Source organism: Leptidea sinapis, chromosome 2 (assembly GCF_905404315.1).
Source record: "Leptidea sinapis chromosome 2, ilLepSina1.1, whole genome shotgun sequence".
NCBI classification, from domain to species: Eukaryota; Metazoa; Arthropoda; class Insecta; order Lepidoptera; family Pieridae; genus Leptidea; species Leptidea sinapis.
In genome coordinates this window covers 12,908,644-12,924,556 of record NC_066266.1, presented here as the reverse complement: position 1 = coordinate 12,924,556, position 15,913 = coordinate 12,908,644, and the positions used below count along the sequence as shown (strand labels likewise).

At 33.2% G+C, this 15,913-nt stretch overlaps 1 non-coding gene across 1 annotated transcript; it reads right to left on the bottom strand.

Annotated features, from left to right (window-relative positions):
* Positions 1 to 15,051: 15,051 nt before the first annotated feature.
* Positions 15,052 to 15,124, bottom strand: Trnas-aga (transfer RNA serine (anticodon AGA)). The gene has a single exon. It is a non-coding gene; the product is annotated as a tRNA-Ser (tRNA).
* Positions 15,125 to 15,913: the final 789 nt, after the last annotated feature.

Here is a 15,913-nt window from a genome sequence, read left to right as displayed (position 1 = left end):
TGATCAAACAGTAGGTAATTGCGAAATTCATAATACATGAAAAGGGGGTTAGCCATTTTTTGCAAACAGTAACCATCACTTAGTACCCCAATAAATATAATATTTCTCGATGCAGATGTAATTGAAAAAATCACCCCAATTGAAATTGGATGACAATTTTTACACTTGCCACAATTGGTCCCGTCAATCATACACTGCTTTGTTGAAATTACTTCAAGCGAAAGAATCTCTTATTACGAAACTTGGATAATCCAGCTTTAAGCGCTTTAAATAGATTAGTACACCTAAAGATGCACATATCAAGCATAATTTTTTAACGTTTGTGAGTGTTTTTAATTGTAAGCGAGAGCAAAAAATTTATTCGAAATTATAGTTTATAAACATTAAAATATATTCATTATTTATTATTATTGTAATTTATCTAGAATTATTTCAGATCTATAGGTGTTTTTTGTTTATATCTGTACCAATAAATAAAGTGCTGCTTTTTTCCTTCGGTATACTGTGAAAACTAGTAGACTCATCGGAATAAAACTAATACCATAGATGCAGCGTGTTTCGTAGAAGGTTTTAGTATTTAATTTATGGTAATTACTTGCCTGGAACCTATATTTTTTGACTTAGAAATACCTATATATTCGCAATACAAATAGTTCATTCAACTACATTTTATTACTGTTTATAACAATTCATACATTGAGCGGGCGCGGGGTTTTATTTTATATGTTAAAACAATGATTGTCGGGTCATATACCTACTAGTATACTTATTAAATCAGACAATAATCCAGCGTAGTAATATTTTCAAATCAATATCCAGTGACCGAGCATTGCTCAGATTCTTAAGAATGTACAAAACTTGAACAAAACAAAACAAATAGGACATCTGGATTCGAACCCGTGTCTCCTGCTTTCCGGATCACCCGTGTTCCACCTGAGCTATTATAGTCTTTTATTGACGAAATTTACCTTTGTATTCTAATGTTATTGTAGCAGTTTCTCATTAAAACAACGGCTACAACTACATTTTTTAAAATTGAAATCTATCTAGATAAATTTCTCGAAGCTACTTGTATACTAAATTTCATTAAAATCATTGGAGCCGTTTCCGAGATTCAGATTATATAAATACTACAATTGCTCGTTTAAAGATATTAGATAGATAACTTGCTCATTCGGAATCCTACAGCACTGTAAGCGCTTAAATACAAAAGTAATTCAAAAATATTGTCGACATCGCATGAGTGGTCCAATGACAAGTGATCACTCAGCGCAAGTGTGAGGATTAATTTACTGGAGCGATTTAACATCTGTTCACTTGTCGCGAATAAGGGATAATTGTAACTGAGATTACCACTTTATTGTGACAACTTTAAATATTAATTCTGATCCAGAAGGATGAAAGTTATTTAACCCGAGGCTGATATACACTTTTTACAATTGAAATATTTAAAATAGGAATTAATATCACTTATTGAACGTCAAAAACTACCTTACATTCGAAATAGTATGCCTCACACCTGAGATGAACGGGCGCAAGAAACTAAGCGGGCTTTATTTATCTTCTTTTTTATGAAAATAAGGGACGAGGCGATCAGGACGTTCAGCAGATCTTAATTGATATGCCCTGCTCATTACAATGCAGTGCCGCTTAGGATTTTTGAATAACTTAAAAATTTTGGGCGGCGCTGCATACAACTGCGCTCGTTACCTAGAGACATAAGATGTTAAGTCTCATTTGCCCAGTAATTTCACTAGCTACGGCGCTCTTCAGACCGAAATATAGTAATGTTTACACATTACTGCTTTACGGCAGAAATAGGCTCCGTTGTGGTACTCATAATCTAGCCATCATCCAGTGCAAAGGAGCCTCCCACTGGTTCTTTATTCATTAACAATATATTACATAGTATGGTACAATAAAATTTATAATTAATTATCTTGAGTGCGTTCGCTCCATTGTATGTGGTATCATTAAGAAAGTCATTTATGTTATAATAACCTTTACCACACAAACATTTTTTACAATGCTTTTGAATTGGGTAACACATTTGTTTTGTACATTTTCTGGGATCATGTTGTAAAAGCATAAACCCTTAATCATATAAAAATTTAATTCATCTTTCTCTCTCTAAGAATTTTGTCTCTGAAAAGCTTGGTGTGCTTGGTAAAGCGAGATAGTACTTCACCACCAACCTCCGTCTGCTAATAAGGAGCAAATTCGGCCCCACATGGAGTACTGTTCTCACCTCTGGGCGGGTGCTCCCCAGTACCAGCTTCTTCCATTTGACCGCATACAACGAAGAGCGGCTCGAATCATCAATGATCAAGTCAAATGCTTTTTAAGTTACTATTTGTGATCGTATCATTATTAAAATTGATTATTATTTTTAAATCTACGACCAGTCTTATCGGCAAAATGTAAAAAAACTCATATACTCATATTTAGCGAGTCTTGTTTCGGCCTATTACACTAAGTTTTACTTTAATGGCTTGAAATTCAAATTTTGAAACAGAGATATAAATGATGCAATAGGTACAGAAAATAGTGTTTTACCCCTCGACTTTGTCTCGAATCTTCCCATTTAATTTAAAACATGTACAAGTTTTCCGTGAGCTTATATTACGCAAAATGTTCATTGCACACGCGTTATTAAATTGTTTAATTATTATATTAAAAATACAGTTTTTAAATTTTTGTTTCTTTTCTTTGTGCAGCAACGACTAAGCCAATTTTAATGTTGTTTTTACTCGTCTGTTAAAGAAGGTTCCTGGTAACTTGTTAATAAACAAAAAAATACGTTAATTGTAATAAAGTGATAAACAATATTCCACAAGCAACCTCGTATTTTCTAATATTATTATATCGCGTTTTATTATACCTATATCGAAAAAAAAAAATATGATTTTAACAAAAAAAAACATTGCGTGCGTACAAAGTACACATGTCAGAAGTGAAACCTGCATGACAGACATTCCTACCACCACTAATATATATAATAATATGTTCTCCTGGTGTCTATGTAGTAATACGTCGTGCGCTTGGAGTCAGAATATATTAAAGTATACTCGCACCATACTTAAGACAATCTCTTCTTTAACTATGATCGCCTGGTACCAAAACATTGTATTATGCTTCCTATCTCATTATCTCCCATGTTAAATATTATGAATTGATGTGACTGCTCTTTTTACTGTCGCTTTTTCCTTTCATCGACTTTCATATAACAACGATGATAAAGAAGTTTTCACTTCAATAGTATGCATATTTCTGTCTCATTCTTTGCCGGCTTCATCCTACACATTTTTGTATTTGTGTCTCTTACCTGTCGTTTTTTCCGTTGCATCCGGTTTGAAATCACAACGATCCTAAAGAAGTTTCACTTACAACATTAAAAAGTTCTATATAATATAATTATTTAAACAGTTTTATTTGAATAATCATTTCTTATAAGCAAATAATTCTAATAAGAAGTCAAACAAGGTAACTTCAAACACCAAAGAGTATTTACCAGATCAAACAGATAAGCTCGTCGCGAAGTTCAAACAATTAGGAGACTAAAAAAATACAAGTTATCCACATTGGCGGGATCACTCGAGTGTTCAAACAGGCAAGTGATATTAATGTCACAATGTCTAATTGTGTTTGTTTTACGTGCCGTGGTAACGTGGCTGTATTTACTTCGGTGTGATATTTTTAGGAGAATCCAACGATAAGGTACTATTGGAGGAAACTTTAACAGAAGTTTTTCTATACTATTTTTGTGTTTCTCGATTGTTCCTTAGTATTTGACTTTCAATCCTTAGATTTTTTTATGAAAATAAGGGACGAGACGAGCAGGACGTCCAGCTGATGGTAATTGATACGCCCTGCCCATTACAATGTAGTGCCGCTCAGGATTCTCGAAAAACCCCAAAAATTCTAAGCGGCACTACAACTGCGCTCGTCACCTTGAGATATAAGATGTTACGTCTCATTTGCCCAGTAATTTCACTAGCTACGGCGGCCTTCAGACCGAAACACAGTAATGCTTACATATTACTACTTCACTGTAGAAATAGGCGCCGTTGTGGTACCCATAATCTAGCTGGCATCCTGTGCAAAGGAGCCTCCCACTGGTAAAAAAGTAAATAAATAAAATAAGATTAATCGTAATCGCAGAGTGCGGCAGCTTTTACTATTCCCAAATGGGCGTACTCGAGCCAGTCTCGAACAATATGTGCCGTTGACATGTACTGTTACACTTTGCAAATAATTGAAACTAAAACGATGGGTTGCGTAGTAAGACTGTAAAAATAATTACTACAAGTAATAAGAAAGACACTGGGATCACATATCAGTAAGTATTTTATATTTTATTAATTTCATTGTAAAATTTGAAATATGCCATTGAGTGTCAATATGCCACGCACACAAGCATCTAGTAGTTGCCGTAATAAGCTTTTGTTATTAGGTAGTGCGGAATCTAGTTGGAGCGCAGCGGAGACCAATCCTTAATCTATTTTGTATTATTTAATTTAAAGAGGAGGAACAAACGTGTTATGACTTGCTGGTGAGTGATTCGTTGACATGGGCAGTTGTCGATGAATGTATTCGGCTGTAGTTACAATTTCTTCTATCAAATCATTCTAGTGCAATTCAAATAGACAATAAACAAACATATTAAAGTGCATAATAATAGTATATAACAAATATGACATGGACCGGGCAATACAAATAAATTGTAGTCCAAAATAATTACTAAATTCAAATTCAAGTTTTTTTTATTCAAAATAGGATAATACATCAATTATTATTGAAAGTCAAAAACTAACTAACTCATTCAAATGGGTTTCTTATCTTAATCTTAATATTTATATATAAATTACGTGACATGTTGTTTGTCCGCGCTGGACTCCTAAACTAATAAACGGATTTTAATGGGGATTACTTCATCGAGTGTAGTTTAGTCCAACTTGAGAGATGGTATTGTTTTTATATCGATTTGGGACCCATAATTATTTTTATTTTCAACATTTGTTTTGTATGGCCATATTTTCTATGAGAGAATTTAGTCACGCACGGTTTGACAGTTCCTCCTATGAAACAGTTTTTTTTTTTATTATCTACAGAACAACGTCTGTCGGGTCAGCTAGTATATGATATATATAAATCCAGTGTCCCGATGTTTACTTACCAATCCTTAATCTAATCATACAAAATTAAATATCCATTAAAATTGTTATACGTCACAGCATCTGCTTCAGTGACAGTTGTCACGTGACCAAGTCCCCATTAGTGTAATAGTAGTGGTGCAATTATTGTATTAAAAATGTATTTATACAACGAGCTCGTGATGGTATTTAAATTGTTTTCATTTCACGTCTGTGTATTCAATTTGTTATCATATAGATGATAGGTCGTTATCTTATTAATTTGTAATAGCTACCCGGTTTATTGAATAATTCCTCGTTACTAAGTGGAATGATTTTATGTATATTCATTTAAGAATTGCTCTGTGAACATTGCTTGCCATTTTATTTGCATTAAATAAAGTTTACTGCTAATTTTATATTTCGAAATACTTTATTTTCATTAAAATATTAACAGGTTACTATGACACGTACCCAGTCCACTTCTACGTGAGTATTTTTACACGCTGAAGAGAATCAATCATATTACATTTTTTGTTTGCTTTCAGATTTTCCTTGTCCTTTAGTCTTATGTTCACCAGTGGGAAGCCTCAAGTAAGCAAAGTAGCCACTTTGCACCGGATGCCGGCTATATTATGGCGCCTATTTCTGGCGTGAAGCAGTAATGTGTAAACATAATTGTGTATTGGTCTGAAGCGCGCCCTAGCTAGTGAAATAACTGGGCAAATGGGCTTGACAACTTATGTCTCAAGGTTACGAGCGCATAGTGCCGCTCAGAATTTTTGGGTTTTTCAAGAATCCTGTGCGGCACTGCATTGTAATGGGCAGGGCGTATCCATTACCATCAGCTGAACGTCCTGCCCGTCCCGTCCCTTATTTTCATTTAAAAAAGAATCCTTTACATAACAGCTTAGGTCTTCTGTACTTTATTCATTGTTTATCCAAGTTTGTCAACTAATGGCAATCAACCATTACTTTCTTTATTAGATTTAAAGTTAGTTGTCATTTCATTTTTTTTTTTTTATGGAATAGGAGGACAAACGAGCGTACGGGTCACCTGGTGTTAAGTGATCACCGCCGCCCACATTCTCTTGCAACACCAGAGGAATCACAAGAGCGTTGCCGGCCTTTAAGGAAGGTGTACGCTCTTTATTATCTTTTTATTATTTTTTGTTTAGTTCCAGTCAGCCAGTAAAGACAACAAGATTTATGTCTTTAGTAAAATCTTTAAGCAGTAAGAAAAAATACTACTATCCTATAAATATCCTATAAAGTAGTTAAAAAAAACTAAAAATACACGTTTTTTATAGAAAACCGAAATTTCCTACATTTTAGTTGGTTTTACTTATAAAGGCGTGTTTCTTTTAAGTTTTTTTAACTATTAATTGCATTGTTAAATTAAAAATTCTCTTTTGTATTCAAAAATGTCCTAATATTAGATAAATCGGTGAAAGATAGTGGTTGAAATTTAAAATTAACATCAATTCCTGCCTTATAGATGAAAATTATATAAATTAACGGTCCTCGACAAATATCCGAAGTTTGAACAAAATCTGGCCGGTTAAAGTGTGTCAAAATCACGCCTAAATGAGTCGGTTACAAACAAACATACATACAGGTGAAGCTTATAAAAAGCGTGTAAAAAGAGACTTATTTATATTTAATGTGAGGACACATTGCGTGATCGACAGGAATACCTCTACATTTAATATTGCAATATCATTACGAAGGGTTTGACAATAATTTTCCTGTATCTGTTAGTAATTACACTGCTGGCAAAGCGGGGGTTCACTTATAGGAAAACATTTGTGGAACAATTATTAATTACTTTACATGCTATTATTACATTGATGGCTTCTATATTACAACTGTATTAAATTATTAATTTAATTCGAAAAAATATCTAAAAATGGGTAATTTTTGTACATATGTACATTCTGAATCTTGGAAACGGCTCTAACGATTTTAATGAAATTTAGTATACAGGTAGTTTCGCGGCTGAGAAATTGATCTAGATTTCATTTTAAAAATTTAGTCTTATCCGTGTTTTAATGATAAACAACTACAATAACATCAGAAAACAAAGGCAAATTTCGCCACTTTATGCAAGACTATAACAGCTCAGATGGGACATTGGGTGATCCGGAAAGCAGATGACCCCGGTTCGAATCCAGACGTCCTATTAGTTTTATTTTTTTTTAAGTTTTATACATTCTTAAAAATTGTCGTCCAGATATTTTAATTCCAATGAATGCAATTTTCCAGTGATGCTAATTACGTATGATTTCGACAATTTTTGAGATGAGACTTCAGTATTAAAATTATGTAACTCCGATTTGAAATCCCTTATATTTTGATGTCTACTTGAATGCCTATCCAGAACCAGAAACATTTATTTTTTTATATTGATTTAAAATTGGAATTTTATATTTCTATAATTTACTCATTGTTTTATTTCAGGTATAATGTGATTTATTTTGCACAAATTAAGAACTAGAGCTCCACACGTTTACATGATCATCAGTCGGAATCTCCACGCTGCCCTCATCCAACGTATTCCGGCGATCTTGACCAGATCGTGTTTTCTGTCTTCTGTGATCTTTTGGGAGGCCTACCAACACTGCATCTTCCGGTACGTGGTCGCCGTTCGAGGACTTTACTGCCCCAACGGCCATCTGTCCGTCGAACTATGCCACTTCAGTTTCGCAATCATTTTTCTATGTCGGTGACTTTCGTTATCCTGCGGATCTCCTCATTCCTTATTCGATCTCGCAGGGAAACTCTGAGCATGCTCTTTCCATTGCCCTCTGAGTGACCATGAGCTTTCTCATCAGGCCCATAGTTAGCGACCACTTTTGCGTACCGTAAGTCATCACTGGCAATATAAACTGGTTGAAAACCTACGTCTTCAGACACTGTAGTATTTGGGACGAGAATATTTAACGATTTTATTATGATTTTATTTAAGATTTACATTTTACACATTTACATAACTTGAGCAATGAAAGAAACAAAATTAGACGCCACTCATCTCAAAGGCTAAGCCTATGCAACGACCTGAAAGCCCGATAATTCGTGTAAGAAAATTTCTCTGGCCACCTCTAGATTCAAATCTTAAATTTTCGAAAATGTGTCTGCCTCTTTCACACTAGGTATAACACATCAAAATGATCCCACAAAGTAGCCGTGCGAAGTAAAAAGGTTCTTTATGAATCTTGCAAATTGTGGAATGCCATATCAGATATTTTGGAATTTTGGAGAAACCAAAGAGAGTCCACTTAATGCCGTGCCTTTTTTCTTTATTATACCGGATTAGGAAAAAATTTACAACTGAAATACAATAATATTTTAGTCTATACTGATATAAAGAGGTAAAAGTATGTGAGGTGTAGGGGATAATCTCAAGATCTACTGAACCAATTTTGGTAATTCTGTTACCTATAGAAAGCCACATTATTTGCGAATAGCAAAGGCTATATTTTAACCCGAAAACTGAAAATAACTTTTGACAAAAAGATGATCGAACGCTGCCTTAACAATAAGAGATATAAATATTATGATTGTTTTGTATATATGCATAGACCCCAACTAATATGGCAAATGTGATGAAGTTACGGGTAACATCTAGTTTATTTTAATATAATTTTACAATTTTTTGGAAATTTATTCATCTCTCTTTATATTGCTCTATAAACAGAGAGCTAAAAGAGAAAAAGCATATTCACTAAGTAATTAGATTGCGGAAAATGGACTTGGACTGTGGACTAATCGTCGTCATATACAGGGTGTTACGAGATTATTAATTATTATTATATATATGTAAATGATTAATTCCAGTGCTAGAATAGAATATAAATACATTTATTTACCATTGGGAGTGACAATAACATAACATAATATTACAATAACATTTGGTAAACGTCATGAAGCTACATAAGTTCGTAAATGGGAATTGAAATGGGGAGAAGAAGTGTTAAAAAACTCCCAACCCATCTTTAAATCAAAAAACAACTAAGCCTTCTTAGTATTCTATTATAAATATACCTGCCTGCTCAGAACCTGACAAGAAGCATGCATCATTCTCCTCTATGTAATCTACTATAGTATATTATATCAGGATAATAAAATAAAAAAAAACAGCGGGAGGCTCCATTGCACAGGATGCCGACTAGATTATAGATACCATTTCTGCCGTGTAGCAGTAATGTGTAAGCATTTCTGTGTTTCGGTATGAAGGGCGCCGTAGCTAGTGAAATTACTGGGCAAATGAGACTTATGAGGTTTTTCAAGAATCCTGAGCGGCACGGTGCATTATAATGGGCAGGGCGTATCAATTACCATCAGCTGAACGTCCTACTCGTCTCGTCCCTCATTTTCATAAAAAAAAGTATAGCCTTCTTTGTCAAAGAAGCATTATAATATTTATTGTATTTTTACTCAGTAAGTAAATAGTAGTATAGTAAATACTCAATCGTATTTTGTCGACAAAAATATACAAATTGAATAACGTACAATTTAATTACAAAAATACAAAAACAAACTCCAGTAAAAAGACAATTGTACAACCAAAACACGTTGGAATAATTTCCCAGACAATCAACAACACGACTGCAGAAATTTAAACAGTCTAGTTCCGTGATAGATTTACACAGGTTTTATTATACAATTATTTAATACGTGAAAACATACGACGAAAGCATATCCTTTGGACTGGCGTTTAATTAACTAACGGGGAATGGAACAATTCTCCTCGGATTTCGTGAGGTTTTATAAACATTTTAGATGGCATTGTCTGTGTTGGACGCTTTGAAAATATTCCAGTGTGAAATTGAATATGCTTCTACGTAATTAAGGGATGTAATTCAGGTGCACTTTAAATTAAGGTTTATAAAATGAGCTTATGGATTTTTTGTTACTGTAACTTTTAGTGAACTGAACAGGGTATGTGAAAATCGGTTAGGTTACCAGTGGGGTGCACATGTTGCCAGCTAGTTTATACCACAACGGCTCCTATTTCTGCCGTGAAGCAGTAATGTGTAAACATTGCTGTGTTTCGGTCTGAAGGGCACCGTAGCTAGTGAAATTACTAGGCAATTGAGATTTAGCATGTTATGTCCCACGGTGACGAGCGCAATTGTAGCGCCACTCAGAATATTTTTGAGTTTTTCAAGAATCCAATATTGTCATATATTTATCTTCTTCAACTCTCAGGTTGTGGCTTCATCATCGTGATCTACTTTACAGTTGATAACCTGCTCAAGCCCAATAATTGTGTTCACAAATTTAATTTGTTTAATTAATCCCAGAAGTGTGGGATTTTACTTTAATAATAACAAATTGTTAACAAATAATATGATTATTATAGTCGTCTCTGGCAATCCGTTTTAATATCAGTTAACCCTACGGCAATTTTTTAGAATTTGCTAGTATATTCAATCCCGGGCCTCATTCTCCAAACTGCAATTGTTCGAGCAATAACAAAAAAAAAATAATGATTTGCACTCCAGGACTGCCGGCAGAAGTGAAAACTTGAACATTAACGTTATGCATTTAAGAATATTTTGAATGGTCAGGGAATAATTTCGCACGAATTGCTTAAAAAAACACAAAAATGACAATTTATATAACATTAGTCTAATTATATATACATATTAGTCTTTTGTTTTCGTTTCCTTCCATTAATTCTAATAAGATTGCGAAAAGATCACAACAAAAAAATCTATTCTAGTAGACTCTTAAGATTAAATTTTGTAAATACTTGTACTTGGTCTTATGAGGTTGCCATCAAGAAATATATCTTCGAATAGTGCGTACTCGTAGAAGCTACGCGCTACGATTTGCTACATGTTTGTAACAAAATAGTCGTCATACAGCCGTTTTCAATAACGTATCTCTAGTTACGGATACATTGGTATCACCATTTAATGACAAGATCTTATCAATCCATAGATATGTCCAATATAGTTATAGTCCAGTGCCATCTGTCAAAAGGTTATTGAAATGTAAGTTAAACTAAGGATACATAGGTTATTGAAAACGGCCGTTTATAATACGGATAATACTAGAAGCTTAAGTAATCTATGGCTTACCCTGGCATAACTAGTATAACAAAAGGCTGTAGTTAAGACTGTTTAACTCCTTAATAAGGTCCATTAGTGCATGTTAGGTCGGTTACTGAAAGCAGCCCAGCTGCCTTCAGAAGTTCATCCACAAGTTTTTCACAGACTTTTTGAAGCGATTTCATATATTCAAGGAGTTATGCCTATAGGTTTCTTTTGTACATTCCAATATAACGTTTCCGGATTTTTTTTCAAAAATCGTAGAGTTGTTATCAGTAGATAATCACAAAATTTATTACCATTTTCATATTATTACAGACTTTAGTAGTAGTATATATTATTTATTGCATACACACGTTTTATATGTACATGACCTCAAAATTCTAATACCTCTCTCCTGAGTCTATCTTAAGACTAAGTTTTAAAAGGTGGTGTACAAAAATGAATATCTTAAAAGATCAAATATAACTGAAATCAAGAGGGATTATATTCGTCTATGTTGCACATATACAGCTGTAATTGGAATAATTTAACGTTGAAAGGAAAATCTTAAAATGAATAAACTGTCAACTAATAAACTTACAATAAATATGTGAAAAATAAAATGTAGCATCCTGTATACGAAAGCATTGAACCGCTACATCACCGTCCCCAGAGAGGTATTATCGGTCGGCCGGCTTGGTCCGCTATTTTTTGCCGTAAAGCTAATTTATTTGTATTAGTTAATGACTTATCCGCGTCCACTGAATGTTCACTAACTCTTTCGCCAATTTATACTTCACCATTACATTTTGATACTTGACTTAAAGTACATTATAATTATAACATTGTAATTGTTATTTACAAATAAACGAATGGATTACCCAATAATTATGAAAATAATTTTGTGGATCCATGTACGAGGAGAACAATATTATTCTATTTTCAATAGTATATTAAGCTACCTCTGTGTCAAAGTCCAAAATATATTTTATTGACATAAAATCATTACACAAGTTTAAACATATACATATTTTTTAAAATAATGTAATCCAGTAACAATACAAGGCAGAAAAATAAAATCTATAAAAAAACAACTATAATACTATTCAATTCCATATTGTAATATCACTTACGTAATCTTCAATACTGTAATAAGCCTTCAATTTAACTCTGCGTTTAATAAAAGATTAAAATTTATTTATTGACAATTCAGGTACTCTTTATGGTAATTTATTGTACAATTTAATAACATTGCATGCAAAAGAATTGTTTATTTAACAGAGCCTAGTAAGGGGCATTATAAGCTCTATTTAGACATAATTATGTCATACTCATATTATGGGTTATTTTCGTTAAGTATTATTTTTAAATTAAATTGTAGAAATAAATGTGTTATTATATTAATTTGCCGCATTTTCGCGTTGTGGCCATTGGATTACAATTATTGAAAAAGAAATACAGTATTAGAAAATGAATTACACTTATAGTTGTCATTTTCAGTTTGGGCCATTCAAACTGTCCCTCAAGACTGGAAAAAATGCATCATATAAAAATTATGTCAGAAACATAATATTGCATTATAAATTAAAATACAGTAATACACAGTGTGTGTACGAGTATTTATAAGATTATCGCCAATGCCTAAAATAAGAACTTCATTCGAATAATACACGCACTTCCGTGAATTTTAATTGGTTGGTAAACTTCTATGAATGTAGACTCACTATCGAAATTATTCGCAATATTTTCACGGGACCTTGAACATTAGAGTGTGCTATTTTCACACCAAATATGATTTTTATTGCCATACTTCCTCATACTAATTGCTCTCTTGAATCCACTACAATTTTCAGTACTAATTGTACCACGCAATTTTGATTTCACAATAACACTTATACTCGGATTCAAATTATTTTCACATTTAATTTGCCGATACTGTGGATGATTCGTAAAGAGTTTGTGAAAAACATTATTATGATTCTATTTATAAATTTAGTAAGAGTTAGCAATTATTTCAGAGTTAAGATAAAGAAATAACTTAGCATAAAGAAAAATAACAAATTATAAAAAAGGTTATTTCAATAAAGTTAATAATAATGGAACTAATCTTTACAACAATTTTTATTAATTTTTTAATTAATTATTAAGAATAGATTGAGTTTATTTATGAAATATTGCTTTAGTTAAATAATAGTTAAGTATTTTAAGTCATCAATGAGGAACAAGTTTTACAAATTCCAAAATTGAGATGTCTCGTTTTTTGTGAATTTTTTAATTATAGGGTTTATATCATTTTAATGGTAATTTAATAAACTATAACATTAAACGGTCGGCTTAAAAACGGCATGAAGATATCAATGCATATTTTTTGTGGCGGAAAGATAAACAAGCATTCCATTAATTTTAAATTTTCACAAAAAGACAATGAAGCTGTTTATTGTTTCCTGTCCCCAATAAAAGCATCAAAATCTTGTGAGCCACGTAGGTCCGTGTTGGTGTCACTCGAGCGAGGTCCGGAGCAATTATTTTAAGTTTTGTTCCGTGTCCACATATTTCGCGGTTTACCCGCTTTCCAATGTCCATTAAATGTTTCCCGAAGAGTTTTTAATGTGATTGCCATCGTATTTAATAGATTAGGAAAACGATTTTGAGTTTACTGTACTGTATAAGTATATATATTTGAAATCGAGCATATTGAGCAAACTTGTGGGAGGCTCCTTTTGCACACGATGCCGGCTAAATTATGGGTACGACAACGGCGCCTATTTCTGCCGTGAAGCAGTAATGTGTAAGCATTACTGTGTTCCGGTCTGAAGGGCACTGTAGCTAGTGAAATTGCTGGGCAAATGAGACTTAACATCTTATGTCTCAAGATGCCGAGCGCAGTTGTAGTGCCATTCAGAATTTTTGGGGTTTTTCAAGAATCCGGAGCGGCACTGCATTGTAATGCAGGGCGTATCAATTACAATCAGCTGAACTTACTTAAAACTTACGGTACTCCTTAAAATGTTTGAGATATTATAATTATAACATTTTATGAGTAAAACAATAACCGCCGTTTTCATAGCCGTTCCTTATCTTAGTGCTAAGGAGTACTTAGCTAAGTATGCTTTAATCTACTCAGGAGAGTTCTATCCCAGATATGTAACTTTTGATTTCCTTGGCTAAGGTCGAAACTGGACAAAAAAATCTTAAATAAGTAAGCAGGATATCGATAAATTATTTGTGATGTGACGCCAAAACCAAACGTTTACGATTGGTTTCCCACCTGGATGAAAAAAGCTCGCTCTTAGTCCCTGGTACTAGGGACAAAAGTCGCCTTGTCGGGAGAGAATCGGCCTCTTTTGTCCCTCGTACCAGAGACTAAAATTCAGCTTTTCATCGAGGTGGAAACAATTTTTTTTTATCTAACATGCACACTTGGACAAAGTGACTGACGTATCGAGAGTAAGACGTAGCTGTCATGCACGCTAAAATAATAAACCAGGCCTGTTGTTATACGTTGCCCAACAGAGATAAGAGAAGTCAAGGCGTAATAAATATATAAGATAATACCATATACAACTCGAAACCACAATAATGTAATAATAATAAAAATCCACAATAATAATCGTTACAAATAGAATCGTAATGTGTAAAACTCCAAATGAATCAATCTTTTTGAAAGGCTCTAAGGGCTACGAAAAGATTCCCTTACATACAAACATACATACATATAAGTTAGTAAAAGTGGATTAAACTATTTAAATTATTATATTATTGTCATCGGTCCTTGATAAATGTGTTAAGTTTCAATTCAAACCAACGTGTATAAATAGATACAAAGCAAACAAACGCAGGTTAAGAATGATATCTATAAAACTTGAAAAAAAAAATTATGAACGATGCGGGACTCGAACCCGAGACCTCTCGCGTTCTAGGCGAGTGCTCTTCCAACTGAGCCAACCGTTTGAGTGACGTAAGGTTCATAAATCTTGTATGCCTTGTTCAACTCTTAGGTTGTGACTTTATCTACAAGGTCTACTTTACAGCTGATAACCTGCTCAACCCCAATATCTTGCATATTAGGAAATTGACTTGAGATGTTACTCTTGCAAATCTAAACAATTTTTTAATTTATTTGTGTAATTAATCCCAGAAGTGAGGATTAACCCTTAAAAACATAACAATTTGTAAAAATATCTAAATAATAAATCTTACACAGGAAGCATCTTAATTAACACACCAATCAGATGTGTAAAAAATTTAAAATCACATTTGTTTAGTCTTGTTTCACATATTTATTAACGGCCGTTTTCAATAACCTATCTATCCTTAGTTAAACTTAATAGAGGTAGACAAATCTATCCATTTACGCTTACTTATATTTCAATAACCTATCGATGTAAAGAATTGGACTATAACTATTTTGGACGTAACTATTGATGGATAAGATTTTGTCATTAAGTGTTGACAGCAATGTATCCGTAACTAGAGATGTGTTATTGAAACGGCCGTATATCGATACTATTATAACAACTACAACATGCCAAAATAAAACGCATTTAAGGGTTAATTATTTGAACAAATTCTCAACTTGATTTCGAATGAGAGCGAACAAAACAATAAAACCCCTTCAGGCGACATGTGGCAGAATAAGTGGCGGTGACATAATACAAATAAAGTTACAATTTTAAAGCCGTTTTATCATTTTTACACCACCCTGTATATGCAGGATAGCATACGATTATAAGCTTACTT